Raw genomic sequence first — 13,032 nt, forward strand, 5'->3', positions numbered from 1 at the left:
GCTGCGGCTCTGCTGCGGTTCCCCCTCCACCCCACCCTCTCTGTAGCTGGGGTTAGGGAGGTGGGGGGGGGGGGGGGGGGGGGGGGGGGGGGGGGGGGGGTGAGGGGGAAGTGAGGTGGGGTCCAACTTATAAAAGTGAGTCACTGCCTTAACTCCTCACACGCACGCACCGGTTTGTGGCTGTTTTATTGCAGGTCGGTTATCCCATAAATGCCACACAAATCTCTACACGAGCTACTTAATGTCCAAGCCTGAGGTATATTACAGACCGCTCCTCACTTACACTGCTAATGTGTGTGTACGGCGAGGTGTCAGGTTTACACAGGACCTTTTACTTAAAACGTGGATTTACGCAAATTACAGAAAACGCGGTTTCTCGTTCACCTCCGGTGGTATCTTGTCGTACAGACAGGTATTTGTCTGTGATTCCAGTATAAAATTTTAAAAAATCACTTTTAATTGGAGCTTTTTTTTCTCTTGTTACGTGGATTATCCAGAATAACAAGGGCAACATTTGTGGAAAGAGACTTTGTTGGTGAAATTTGAATAAGTATTTCACTGCTGTGAGCACTAGTAACTAAATTCTACACTCCTGCATTGTATTCGGGTGGAGGAAGGTATCTCATGACCTTGACATATTAAAGCAAAGCTAACTGTATTTGTAGAAACTGTTACAGGTAAACCAGAAATTATGTTTTTTTTTTTGTCATTTGGGCAAACTAACTGTTTAGCACTTCTATAATTGTTCAAATAAAATCTAATCTCTAATCTAATATCTTCTTTACTGCAGCACTTTTTTTTTTTAAAACTGTATTTAAAATAAAATCTCACAGTGTATTATTATGTTAAACACATGCATGATGTCTGTAAAATATATAATGGTGTCACGACTAATGAGAGGTATGACAGAGGAACGCCCTGCAGCCATGAACTCTCGTGCAACTTTCCAAAAGAACGTTTCGGACGCATTGCGCCATAAACTGTAAAACCGTGTTAAACTGTCGAGAATGATACTTAAAACGATTTGAGATTAACCACTGGACTCTCTGAAAGCACCGGACTCCAGTGGACTGGAATAAAACGGTAAAATCAGCAAACACAAAATAAACCAAATGATTTTTTTTTCTGTTGCCGTTTGTTTTTATATATTTACTTTTATGTCATGGCACACTCACGCATAGACCCAATATGACACAGGACAAAAAACCTGTGACTGTATTTATGTCTGCTGAGTCATGCTGTGTCCAGAATTATTCATGACATTCGTGCGCCTTTGGATCACGTCTTATTTTAGAGTGTTCGAAAGGAAAAAAAAGTCCCAGATTTTGAGCACCACTCTTGCCTTGTGAAGGTGTCCTGTCCCTCTGCCTGCAGTTGACCAAAGCCACCAACAGGTGTCATGTCTCCCCAAGTACGCAGGGAGAGTGTGTGCAGAGCCGAGGGCTCCCGTGACAATGAGGCCTTTGTGCAGTTCCGGGTGCCAGCCGGTGTGCCCTCGTGTACTGTTTCCCTCTAATCTTCATTTGACCTTTAGGCTGACGGCTTTTCTTTCCCTTTTTTCCCGACTAATTTCCTTTGAGGAGATTATCTTTGAGCCGCACTAGAGACTTACTGATTCAGATGACATGACACACACAACGCGCCGGAGCCCGGTTTTGACGGGGACGCGTCACTCATTGCCACAGTCGCTGTTGTGCGCCGGTAAACAATGTGTGTGTGTGTGTCGATAAACTTACAACAAACTGCGTTAATTGTGTTGTGTGCCTGCAGGCCGCTTGGGAGGGGAAGCCACAGGATGCATATTTCCAGCTCCAGACTTGACCGAAATGATTCTGACTTTGACAATTTAGCAATGTGGTGGCATGCACACACGCAGTTGAGGGCATTATTGAGTGCGAGGTAAATATATACTTAGATCAAAGAGATTCTAATTTACAAATATAGAAAATTAATCAAATCTCGAGACTAACCTTGTAATTGAGGTCTGTGCAGGAAAATGAAGTCATCCCCAAATAACGAGCCTGCAAATGAAAGAGAAAAACAGAGACGTGAATATAGTTACACACACACACACACACACAAAATACTGTACCGATATATTCAAAACACACACCAAGGTGTCCATGTAGCCCTCAAGTCATAAACCTGCCAGGCAGCTACTTGAGTGTATCATTAAGGCTGATGTAACATATGTTAGAGTGATCATGGCTCAGAATACTGCAGCTGAATTTAGACTGGATAACTGTATTACCATTTACTGGCCGGTGTTGAAGAAGCTGAAGATTCATCACTCAGAAAACCCCCCCAAAAAAACCAAAAACAAAACATTCGCTTCACAAACTTACCAGTGGGATTTATATTACGGTGTACTATTAAAATTACAAATAAAGTCGTGGCTCTACGTTCATTCGGATTTTCTGTAGTTTTCTTTTATTGTTGTCTAATTTTAGTTCATTAAAATAAAATGCTAAAATTTCAAAAGTGCTTCGTATTTTAAAAAACATAAAAGGTGGAATGTTAAGAAACAAACAAGCATCAAATTATTTTTTTTACTTTTTATACTTTATTATACTTAATTATAAATATACTATCCAGTGTTACACATTCTATAAATAAAAATCTACACACCCTCTCTCACCCACACACACACACACACACACACACACACACACACACACAGCAGTGTCAAAGTTATTTAGAAAAAAGTACTGTCTTTAATTATAAAGTATAATTACAAAAATATATTTCGACATATATAAAAGTTTATTATATATGTTGTAACGTTGATTTACGCCCTTATTTTTCCACGAGAAAAACAAAAACAAAACTCGGATATGATTTTTTAAAAGTGTGTGTAAAGTGTGTGTGTGAAAATATGATACAAATATAAATACAAATATATAACACTTTTTAATTTAACAATCAGATTTTAGAGTTTGAAACCAAGCCATGCATGTATATTCATGTGAAAACCACACACACACTCACTCAAACACACACACACACACACTCGAGGACTTTGTGCTGCTGAACCCTTACAAAATGAAATGTTAGATTTTCCCACGAACTTTTGTTTCTTCCTCATTTAAATTCTCCCTGCAAAACAAAACCTTATGACTGACTCTCTCTCACACACACACACTCTCTCTCTCTCTCTCTCCCTCACACACACACACACACACACACACACACTGAAACAAGAGGAGGTGTTAATGAAATGTAACTGAAAGTGAAACACACGTCTCATACCTTATTCACCTTCCTGTTTGCTGCTTAACAAATTAAAAGTCACTTTTTATGGAAAAAGCTCTGACAGTAAACATAAAGCGTGAGTCTTTCTGCGCCTGAAAACCGACGTGCTCGTCAGGTGCTCTGAATAATAATCAATATTTTATCTGGTGCCTTTTAAAATGTGTCCTTGTGCCTTGTGCGTTATTTCTCTGTATTATACACAAATGCACCTGTATGTGTTTGAGTAACACTGCATGGCCATCTGTAGTGTGTGCATTGTGTGTGTGTGTGTGAGAATGCTCAGAGGAGGAGGCTGTGCCCTGCACTCCTTGGGAGAGGCGTGGGAACCCCATTCATCTTAGGAGCCAGGGTTCATTGTGGGGTACATAGCATCAAATGTGTCTGGGTGTTTGCCTGTGTGTGTGTGTGTGTGTGTGTGTGTGTGCATGTGTCCTGGGTGTCTGATTCAAGATGTGGTGTGATGGTCTTTGTGTTGGCTTTCACATTTTTCTTCAGTCTTTTTGTTTTCTAACATTCTGAAACACATCGTATGATTTTATTTTAATAAACCGGGCTGTTAGATTCAACGCGGGCGCAAAATCCGCAATTTCTACGTCACTTTTTTTGCTTTAAAAAACAAACACAGCTGGTGTGTCATTTACAATGTAAAGGTGAGCGATTTTTTTACAGTGTGTACTGTAAAAAAAATAATTCACAAAGCACTGCAACTTACTGCCAGTTTTGTGTTGAAAATATGTAATTTTTATGAATTGCAAGACTAAACGAGGCTTGTGTTTTCAGGACGAAATATTTTCTCCAAGATTGCCGATATCTGAAAGAAATATGCGACTTTCGAACATAAATAGATGCGACAGATGAGAGATTGTTAGCAGGCAGAGGACACTTTGAAATATATCAGAGGGAAAACGCTATAAAACGTTTTCGATGTCTTTCAAAAGTTAATCAAACGTTCGTCACGTTCCAAGTTCTAAAACGCGGATTAAAGTGCGTTTCTCCCCGTTTCCCAAAAGGCCTTTTGATCGCGAAGAGTAGCACGACTGCGTGAATGTTACCTTTAATTTCACAGGTCGAATGATCTAGAAAAGGGAGGGAACAGAAAAGAAGAGCAAAGAAATCATCAAAAAAAACAACCACATCCTTCATTTGACTCTGCTGCAGTTTTTTTTTACTGCAGCACCTTGTGAGCTGATTGGTGTTCAGCAATGACGTGTTCCTTCTCCAAACGCTGACGTACGAACTCGTAATATCACCAGGGCTGAGGGTCTCGGGCGAAGAGGTTTGGACACACCTAATGCGGGGAGAGAAGTTAGGGTTTTCCTTGTCGGGGGGTGACAGTGATGGCGGAGCTCGCGGCAGGCCCTGTAGTGTGTAACGTGGGATGTAGGTGGGATGACTAGATCTATCTGTGCTGACTCACGCTGCCTCCACTCCTACCTATTGGTCATGGTGGACTCTGATGTGCTGAGGTGTTCCACATGAAGCCATATTCGACAGGCAATGTGGAAAAAAAAGTACGATTTAAAAAAAAATCTGATTTATGGGTGATAATTAAAAGATGCCATACTAGAAGGCATCAAAGGGGGGTGTGGCGGGTCGAGTTTTCTAAATTATGTGGAAAATACAATAATATACAGACAAAATTAGAGATCATAGCCTTCCTGAGGGATGAGACAGGTGTGATATTAATGTTAATGACTATATGACTCTTTATAATTCTTCATAAAGGATCCCGCTCTATACCGGTTCAAACACACAGTGTGTTTAGGTTACATAGCTTTGAATTTAACTGAGTCTTCGAAACGTATAATCAAACTCAAGAGAGAAATGTCTGCAGCTCGATGCCTCGAAGCATTTTTCTTGTTCCCGCAGGTCAAGGAAAACATAAAAAATGAAAACGAACGCTTACATTTGCGTCACATTACTTATAATGCATAATAAATACTATGTCCAAAAGGCCTGTTCGAGTTATATCAACGCTACATGTGGCCACGTGTCAGCAATGACCCATTTTCAAATGTTTAACCTTCTATTACGAACCAAAAGCCTCGCACGTAGTCGTTGGGATGGTTTTATTGAGAAAACTCATTACGAGAAATCGCGATTAATAGTTTTCTGATAGCTGACCAGGGCAGAAAAGGGGAGAGAGACACAGAGGCAGACTAAGAGAGAGAGAGAAGGAGAGAGAGAGAGAGAGAGGGAGCGTTGTGGTGGGGCTCGGCCTTGTGTAGCAGGCCTTGTCTGGCCCTCGGCCCAACATTACAGCACTAGTCCCTTCTCTGCTCCCTCCAAAACCGTCTCTCTTTCACACACACAAAAGGCCGACCTGGAGTGCAAAACTGCAGGTAGGAACGCACTGGAGGGGAGATTAGCTCGATTTCGTCTGAAATTCAAAGCCCGTGCCACGTTTCCCCCCTGGTTCGCCTATATTCAGTTAAGCCTCCTCTTCTCTCTGGATAGTCGCGTCGCCCCGAAGGAAACAACACCCAGACTTAAACACACCAACATGGAGATCGGGTCAAACGAAGCCACGCTGTGGCGCTCGTTTCATCTCGGTGTTTCATCGTTTTTTTGGTCAAAAGAAAACCTCTGCATGTATGCATGCTTCACACACAAACACAGGCATACATGCACACACACACACACACTCACGTACCTCCACACCCACACACACACACACTCCCTGACTTACCCACTGAGACTTTGAGGCCACTGGCACACGCACCACAGTCAGTCAGCTATCCGGGGTAAAGCGCCCGAAATCTCCGCCGTTCATTGTGCTGGATTCTCTCCGTAGCTGTCCACAGTATGTCCACATATCCTCTCTGTAGAGAAGGGCAGAGAAGGAGCTCGGATTCAGTCACACAGCTCTGCACTCCCTGCAAGGAGTAGGCGGACACGCCAACGAGAGACCCATTCAGAGTCCCACAAAGTGCCAGCCTCCCTGTCTGCCTCAACGCCTTGTCTATATGTCTGTCTGCCCATCTGTCTGCCCCCTCTGTCTGGGCTTTACCCTGTCAATCCGGCCACCTTACCCCACGAAACCCTGCCTCGTAGCCTCGGGTAACCTGCCTCACCTCAGCTAACTGCTTTCTAATATTTACAAACCGGCTCCCCTTTCGCTCTCCCCATGTCTGCCACCTCCTAGTCTGAGACTGTCAGGGCCCGCCACAATAAGGAGGCCATGTGGGTTTCCCATGGAGTCGCGTGTTCCTCCCGTCTGGCAGTTAACAAGGCTTTGAATGAGGAATGTTAGCAAACAGAGCCGCTGAATGTCGGGTGAATGCTAAGCCAGGCAGCCAGTCAGAATGCAGCGCTGGCCCGGGCATATGAATAATGCAGAAGGCTCACGGGGAGGAGAGGAGGAGAGGCTCCGCCTCCCGCTGCCCCTTCCCAACTCCACCCCGCCCCTCCTTCTTTTCCCCGCTCGAAACTCAAATGCCTTCACGGGAGCAAGAGAGCAGAGGAGAGAAGGAGGAGGAGGAGGAGGAGGAGGAGGGGGAGGCGAGGATTCAAGATCTGTGCTGCTACTCACTCATGCAATAAAAAAAGAAAAAGTCCTGCGAGAGGAGAATAGTTACACATGCACACACATGTTATTACTACAAATCAGTTCTTGAAACATGCCACTTTTTCTGCCTGTCGTTGGGAACTATCTCACTCTTTTTTTTTGGCTTTTTGTGTCTTTTGTTTGGAATTGGCACCTGTCCCAGAAAAAGCCCCGTCGCTGCTCCGCCCTCCTGCTCCCCTTTCAGCGGAGACTGCCCACGAGAGAGAGGGAGAGAGAAGGAGAGAGAGAGAGAGTGGGGGAGAGAGAGCATGAGGAAGAGAGGGTGGGGCAGAAAACCCAAAAGAGGGAGAGGTTTAGAGATAGAAAGGGTGAGGAAGGAGGAGGGTGAAGGAGATAAGAGCGCAGGAAAATACATGAGAAATCATCTGTTGAAATCAAGACACATGCACAGGTAACATGAAATCAAGCAGCTGCTCAAACATGCTTTAAAAAAAAAACAAACAACAACAACAACAAAAAAAAGAAACGATGTCTTCGTCCTTCACGAGAAAAGGAAGCATGGCGAGCAATCTGGAAGCACGTGCTTGAAAAGCCTTCGCATCATGGTAGGGCGCAAACCAAAAAAAAAAAAAAAAAAAAAAAAAAAAAAAAAAAAAAAAAAAAAACACTGATTCTACCCAGTCCGGTTTAACTCTACCGAACAGCCCGAAAGCGCCGAAAACTGACCAAATCTGCGTGGTCAGTGGTCGCCTGAGTGAAGAAAACGGGGGGGTCCCCGAAAAACGTCTTCGCGAATGGCGCAGCGATGTCGAGGCAGGAGTAAAGCAAAGCCACTTGTTGCATGATATTGAGGAGCAGATCTTGCAGAGAGAAGTGAGAGCAGGCAGAGGGTTAAAATCCTGGGACTGGGAGTAGTAAAAAATCCCTCCCTCTTTTGGCACAGACTAGCTAAAGGGGAGGACCCGCCTGTAGAAATAGCAGCAGAGCGTTTTTCCCCTCTCTCTCTCTCCCTCTCTCTCTCTCTCTCTCTCTTTTTTTCAGAGCTGCAGCGTCCTAGTCTACCCTCTCGCATGTGGCTGGGACCCAGGGAGAGAGGAGGAGGAGGAGAGCGATGGATAGAAAAAGAAGCAAGAGCCGGGAGGGGAGGGGGCGAGTGAGGGAGGGGAGACGAGCTGTGAGTGGAGGAGAAAGGGCTCAGCTGATGATGAAACACGGACGTGTGGGCAGTGCGTGCGCACGCCGCGTTTTCATCGCCGGCGTGACGTGCGCGTGCACGGGGCGGGCGAAGGGAGGGGAGCGAGGGTTTGCAGGGTGTCGGAGGGTAGTAGGGTGGGGAGGAGGGGGGGGTACAGTGCACTTCTCCTGAGGAGGAGAGTCACAGCAAACACTCACAAATGATTAAAGGATTCTGGGACAACTGGCAAGTTTGAGATTCATGGAAAAGATTCTCAGAGATGTCGCTGCTTTCGAGCTTGATATCAGTTTGTGTTTGACCTGCACGTCCTTTATCGCAAAACTTCCAGGAAGCTAATCGTCCACCCTTATAGAAAAACCCCAAAAAGAAACTCTGGCGTGATCGCTTTGTGAATTCTTCTTAAACTCGACGCGTTAATGAGTCGAAAAAAAAAAAGAAGCTACGCTGACTGTTGGCACGCAATCAAAGCCAGATGAGCACCTGGGTGTGACTGTCCTGCCTTGATTGCAACAGTGAGCCGGGGGTTGTAAAAATCCTGTAATATTTACCGCAGTGCGCCCGCCATGTGCCATTACTAGGCCATGTCCTCGCCTCGCATTTGCGATCTGCGGCAGCTTCGGGCCGGCTGTGCGTGCGAATAAAGAGAGAGGAGAAATGTCGGACGGTAACCGAACGATAAAATGGACTCTGCTGATGACTCTGCTCGTGTCCTGCGCCCTCCTTCCCCCTCCGCCTCCCCCTTCGGTGTCCAGCCTATTCTGTCTCCCACCCTTTCTTGTCCTTTCAGTAGCACTGTTATAGCCTACAGTAATAAACAGCCCTGCTCTGAACAGCTAGTGTTAATTTAAGCTGCATGAGGAGGATCTTTTTTATGTTTTTTTGTGCCAGATACCACCCCTGCTGTCTCCCCAGCCCCCCCCGCCCCCCTCCCCCCCCTGTCTCATGCACACCTACCAACCTCTGCATCAGCCTGCTGAAGGTTATTCACACCCGTCTGGTTTCTACCCGACTTCCCTCCCTTCTCTCTGTGGCCAAAGTGCTGTAATGCCCCTTAGCTGTTTGCAACAGATTCCCCCATGGCAAAAAAAAACAAAACAACAACAACAAAAAAACAAAAAAACAACTTCCTCTCTTTTGGACGCCATTCCCCTCCCCTCCAGTCTTCTCTTTCCCAAAAGAAACCCAGAACTCAACACAGGCAAATTTTTTCCCCTCCTCTCCCCAAAGTAGCAGCCGCACAAAAGAGAGGGGAAAAAGGGAAAACTGTCCAAAGAAACGACAGATCTCACATCATGGAGCACAGCTAGCTTGGTCTTGATTTCAATCTGTCTTTATTGCTTATGCGGAGTCTAAAGGGGGGGGACTGACAAATAAAAGGTGGGGAAGCCTTCCTTGTACACACTTGAGCGTTTTCTCTCTATGTGCGATTTTTACTGTGCAGAAGAAGACGAAGATCAGAGAGAGCATGAAGCGATTGAACAGCAAACTAATATGGCCGCTTGGTTAGTTGCAGCCTCTCCTACCTCCTCACTCTCAGTCCTGGAGGCTGAAAGAAAAGGCGTTACGCTGCTCTGTGTGTGTGTGTGTGTGTGTGAGTGTGTGTGTTTCTACCTCAGAGGACGGACCCAAAGAGAGAGAGAGAAAGAGGGAGAGAGGGAGAGACACAGACTGAGTGCACTTGTCTTGCCTAACTCTCCTCAGCTTTCCACAGTCTCAAATGAAACTCAGATTCCCTGTGTTCTGTGTCCTGCTGCAACATCCGCATATCAAAAACACACAATGCACAAACACGAAAATCTTACAAACGTGAAAAACAAGCACTGGGCGAGACAGAAAACGGGTTATTACTGGGGGGGGGGATCTACGCGAGTGATTTCAGGGCACTTTTATCAAGATATAAATCCACTCGTGTCCCTTGATGAGAAAAACGGATCGAGCACCGAACAGTCATCGGATTGAACCGTGTGACGTCACATCTCGCCACGTCTTTAAACCAATTGCAATCGCTCCAACTAGAAAACGCCACTATGACTGCATGACGAATAAAAATCAAACAATAGTGTAAACAAATGTATGTTTCATCAGCAATTTGAAGAGTCCTTTAGCCCTCCTTATCTATCTAAGACGCTGTTGCTGCTAGTCAGTTGTTTACCATCTAACATGTGGCAGGAATTCAAAAAACTTGGCAGAGCCTGTTGCACCGTACGTCGTGGAGAGTTCACTTGAGGATACGACTCTGGTTTTGGCTCAGCTGCCAACTTCTGACACTGTAGCCCTCTGCGCGGCCTCGCCCCTGCAGGAGCGGCCTGCGTAATGCTGCCATTGATGAAACTCCAATATTAACAACCTCATTTATGACACCTTCAAGAGTCCACAACCGCAATTTCTTTTTTTTCTTTCTTTTTTCATCGAGCCCCTTCACCTCCTTCAGGTTAAATTCAAGCGGTGCCTGTGCCTTACCGCACGTTTATTGTCAGTGTGTGAAAAAAAAAAAAAAAACATATTGCAGTGTTGATATTTGATAAGCACACGAGTCATGTTATAAAGCATATTTCGTCTGGAGCACAGTAGGTGAAGAGTAAAGTGATTAGGTTGCACCAAATCTGCAAAAACCAAAAAGGTGAAAACGGGAGAATTAACCACAAAATGCTATCAAATAAACCCACTGCAGTAAATGTGTCAACGATGCACAACTCGTGTTGCACAGTGGCAACATGGCAGTGACTGTCTGCAGAGTGAAAGTGAGTTATAGTTCACTCATGAGCTGAGACAACAGAGTTGTTGATTCAGTGGTCTTATCAGACACCCGGCACCTTTACATCCTTATGAATCATCCCACGAATCCGCTCAGACAACCAATCAACGTACACGCTATCAATTTATAGCACACACACACACACACACACACACACATGTGCGCATGCTGCTCGGTGTTATACTGCCCTGGGACAAACAGCACACGCAGTACTTGAGAATAATATGAGCTGCAATATTTTTAATACTCGGTAGCAAAAACATAGAGAGTAAATATAGTTCAAATCACAGCATGCAATGTAGAAGAACACATTTTCTATAGAAAGAACAGATCAGCTAAAAAACAGCTTTCTTTTAGAGTAAATTCATCATTAAACACAAAATAAAATCTAATAAAAAATGTAACATTTATCATCAATCTCTGCATCAAAACTGCTACTTCAATGATTTACTTGTAGCTTTTCGTCAGCAGTGAATAAACGGCAGTTAAATAAGTAGAACCACGTGGGAATGCCAGTAAAGGGAGATGTGACCCTCTCTGAAGTAGCTACTTCAGTGAATACATGACTTATTGCATTTAAAATGCCAAAGTTTGGTTTATTTACAAGGTTAAGACCTTGTTCTGAATGGTAATAACTCACACATATAAACCCTGTTGTATTTTCACCCAGTAAGTTACAGCCATCTATATGTTCACACTTCGGCGAACACACACACTCTTCTCTCCGGTGACCAGCGCCGAGCGCCGGCTCCCTCTACAAGGTGGTCTGCTGAGGGGCCCCTCGGCAGCACGCGCCTCGACAACTTCTCTATTACACCCGTGGCCCCTGAGGTCAGTCTCTGAAGGGTTCTGAACAAAGGCCACGACCCTGGGGTCAGAAGTGTAACGCTGGGGGCAGGCCGGGGCCCCACGGCAAAGGAAGCGTGCTGTTTGCTTTGAAAGGTAAGGATCACTAACACAGAGGCCTAATAAGGATTAAGGGGCCATCCCCTTTGGGATGTCACTCTGGGGCCTCATACATCAGTCTCTATTAACCTCCGTGACCCCCGGCGGACATTATGGGGCTATGGGTCACAGTCACTCACGCTGCAGAGCTATAAAACCTAACGTCACATGCAACCTCTAACACGGGTGCTGATTATGTGGACAAATTGTTCTAAGAGGTAAATGCGTTGTCAGATAGGACACGGTCCTCCTATAGAGGAGAGCTGCCTGTCCGGGCAGCTTTCATCTGGTTACAGCTGTTGGCAAATTACAGTTTTTTAGGGAGGAACTTTAAGTGAAAAAGCAAAAGTTATCAGACATCAGGTCAGCTCAGCTGTCTCATTAATAAAACAAAAAAAAAAAACCCTGACAGATCCTATAGAAAAAAAAATAAATGTAAATATGAAAATCATGTAAAAGCAACAGAACTTTCTTTTTCTTTTTTTTTTACACTTTGATAAAAAGCCAGAGAGAGTTCGGTAAAACTCAAATAAAAGCAGGTGAGCAAGAACCGAGAGACAGAATCACAAAATGGAGGATAGGAAGAGACAACATGGCGGCCCGAGTGATGCAGTCACTCACTCACTCCTTAGAAGTTGCCACATCACTACAAAAACGTTGTGCGCAGGTACAATATGTCGTTACATGTAATACAAAGTTGTTGTTTTTTTAACAAATGCCAAAAACAAAAACCTACAATAAACTTCACTGCAGGAGACAGAGATATGAATTCCTTTGGTAACTTTGAGACCAAATAGATACAGAGGTTAACCCTCTGCACGCTTTTTATTCACTTTGATTTGTTCGTATCATATTTAATGATTTGTTCTTTTTGCTCCAAAGGTGTTGGAGAGAAATAAACTATTTCAACTCCCTCAAAGTTTATAACAAGTGTGAAATATAATTATTTCATGCCAGACTGAGAAAAGAAAGAGTCTGAACTATTACAGCATTTCTTTCTCTCTTAATATAATTGACATGTGCTGAATACGAGCTCATACATTTATTTAAAAAAACAAGAAGAGCGGCATCAAATATATACATCACATATATAAAGAAATATTCATCTGGATATATATTTAACAGTGTAATTAACAAAAAGTTAAAAATAAAAAGGCACAGTGTGAGTAATTGGTAATGTAATGTGAGCCAGTATATCCAGTGCAGTTAAAAAAAAAAAAGAAAGAAGAGAAATTGAGTCAGAGATCAAAACGATTTTGTTCTGCACGGGATAAATTTTTAAAAACCCTGAATGAATTTATGAATACATGAATTCACTGACAGAATAAAGGACTTAATTTAGAAGAAAAAGTTGGAAAATTCAATACTAAATTTGAT

The 13,032-nt window shown here is 44.0% G+C and overlaps 1 long non-coding RNA gene across 2 annotated transcripts in view; it reads right to left on the reverse strand.

Moving 5' to 3' along the window:
* The window catches only part of LOC104933527 (uncharacterized), a 34,718-nt gene that overhangs the window by 2,281 nt on the left and 19,405 nt on the right, over window positions 1-13,032 (reverse strand). Inside the window, exons 3-4 of one of the 2 annotated variants that reach the window (XR_003464312.1) lie at window positions 5,942-6,074; window positions 1,971-2,021 (exon numbers count right to left, since the gene is read on the reverse strand). This is a non-coding gene — a long non-coding RNA (uncharacterized LOC104933527). Of the gene's footprint in view, window positions 1-1,970; window positions 2,022-5,941; window positions 8,861-13,032 lie in introns of those variants that run through there. The other variant, XR_797494.3, reaches the window with a different exon arrangement.

The sequence above is a fragment of the Larimichthys crocea genome, chromosome XX, assembly GCF_000972845.2.
Source record: "Larimichthys crocea isolate SSNF chromosome XX, L_crocea_2.0, whole genome shotgun sequence".
NCBI classification, from domain to species: domain Eukaryota; kingdom Metazoa; phylum Chordata; class Actinopteri; family Sciaenidae; genus Larimichthys; species Larimichthys crocea.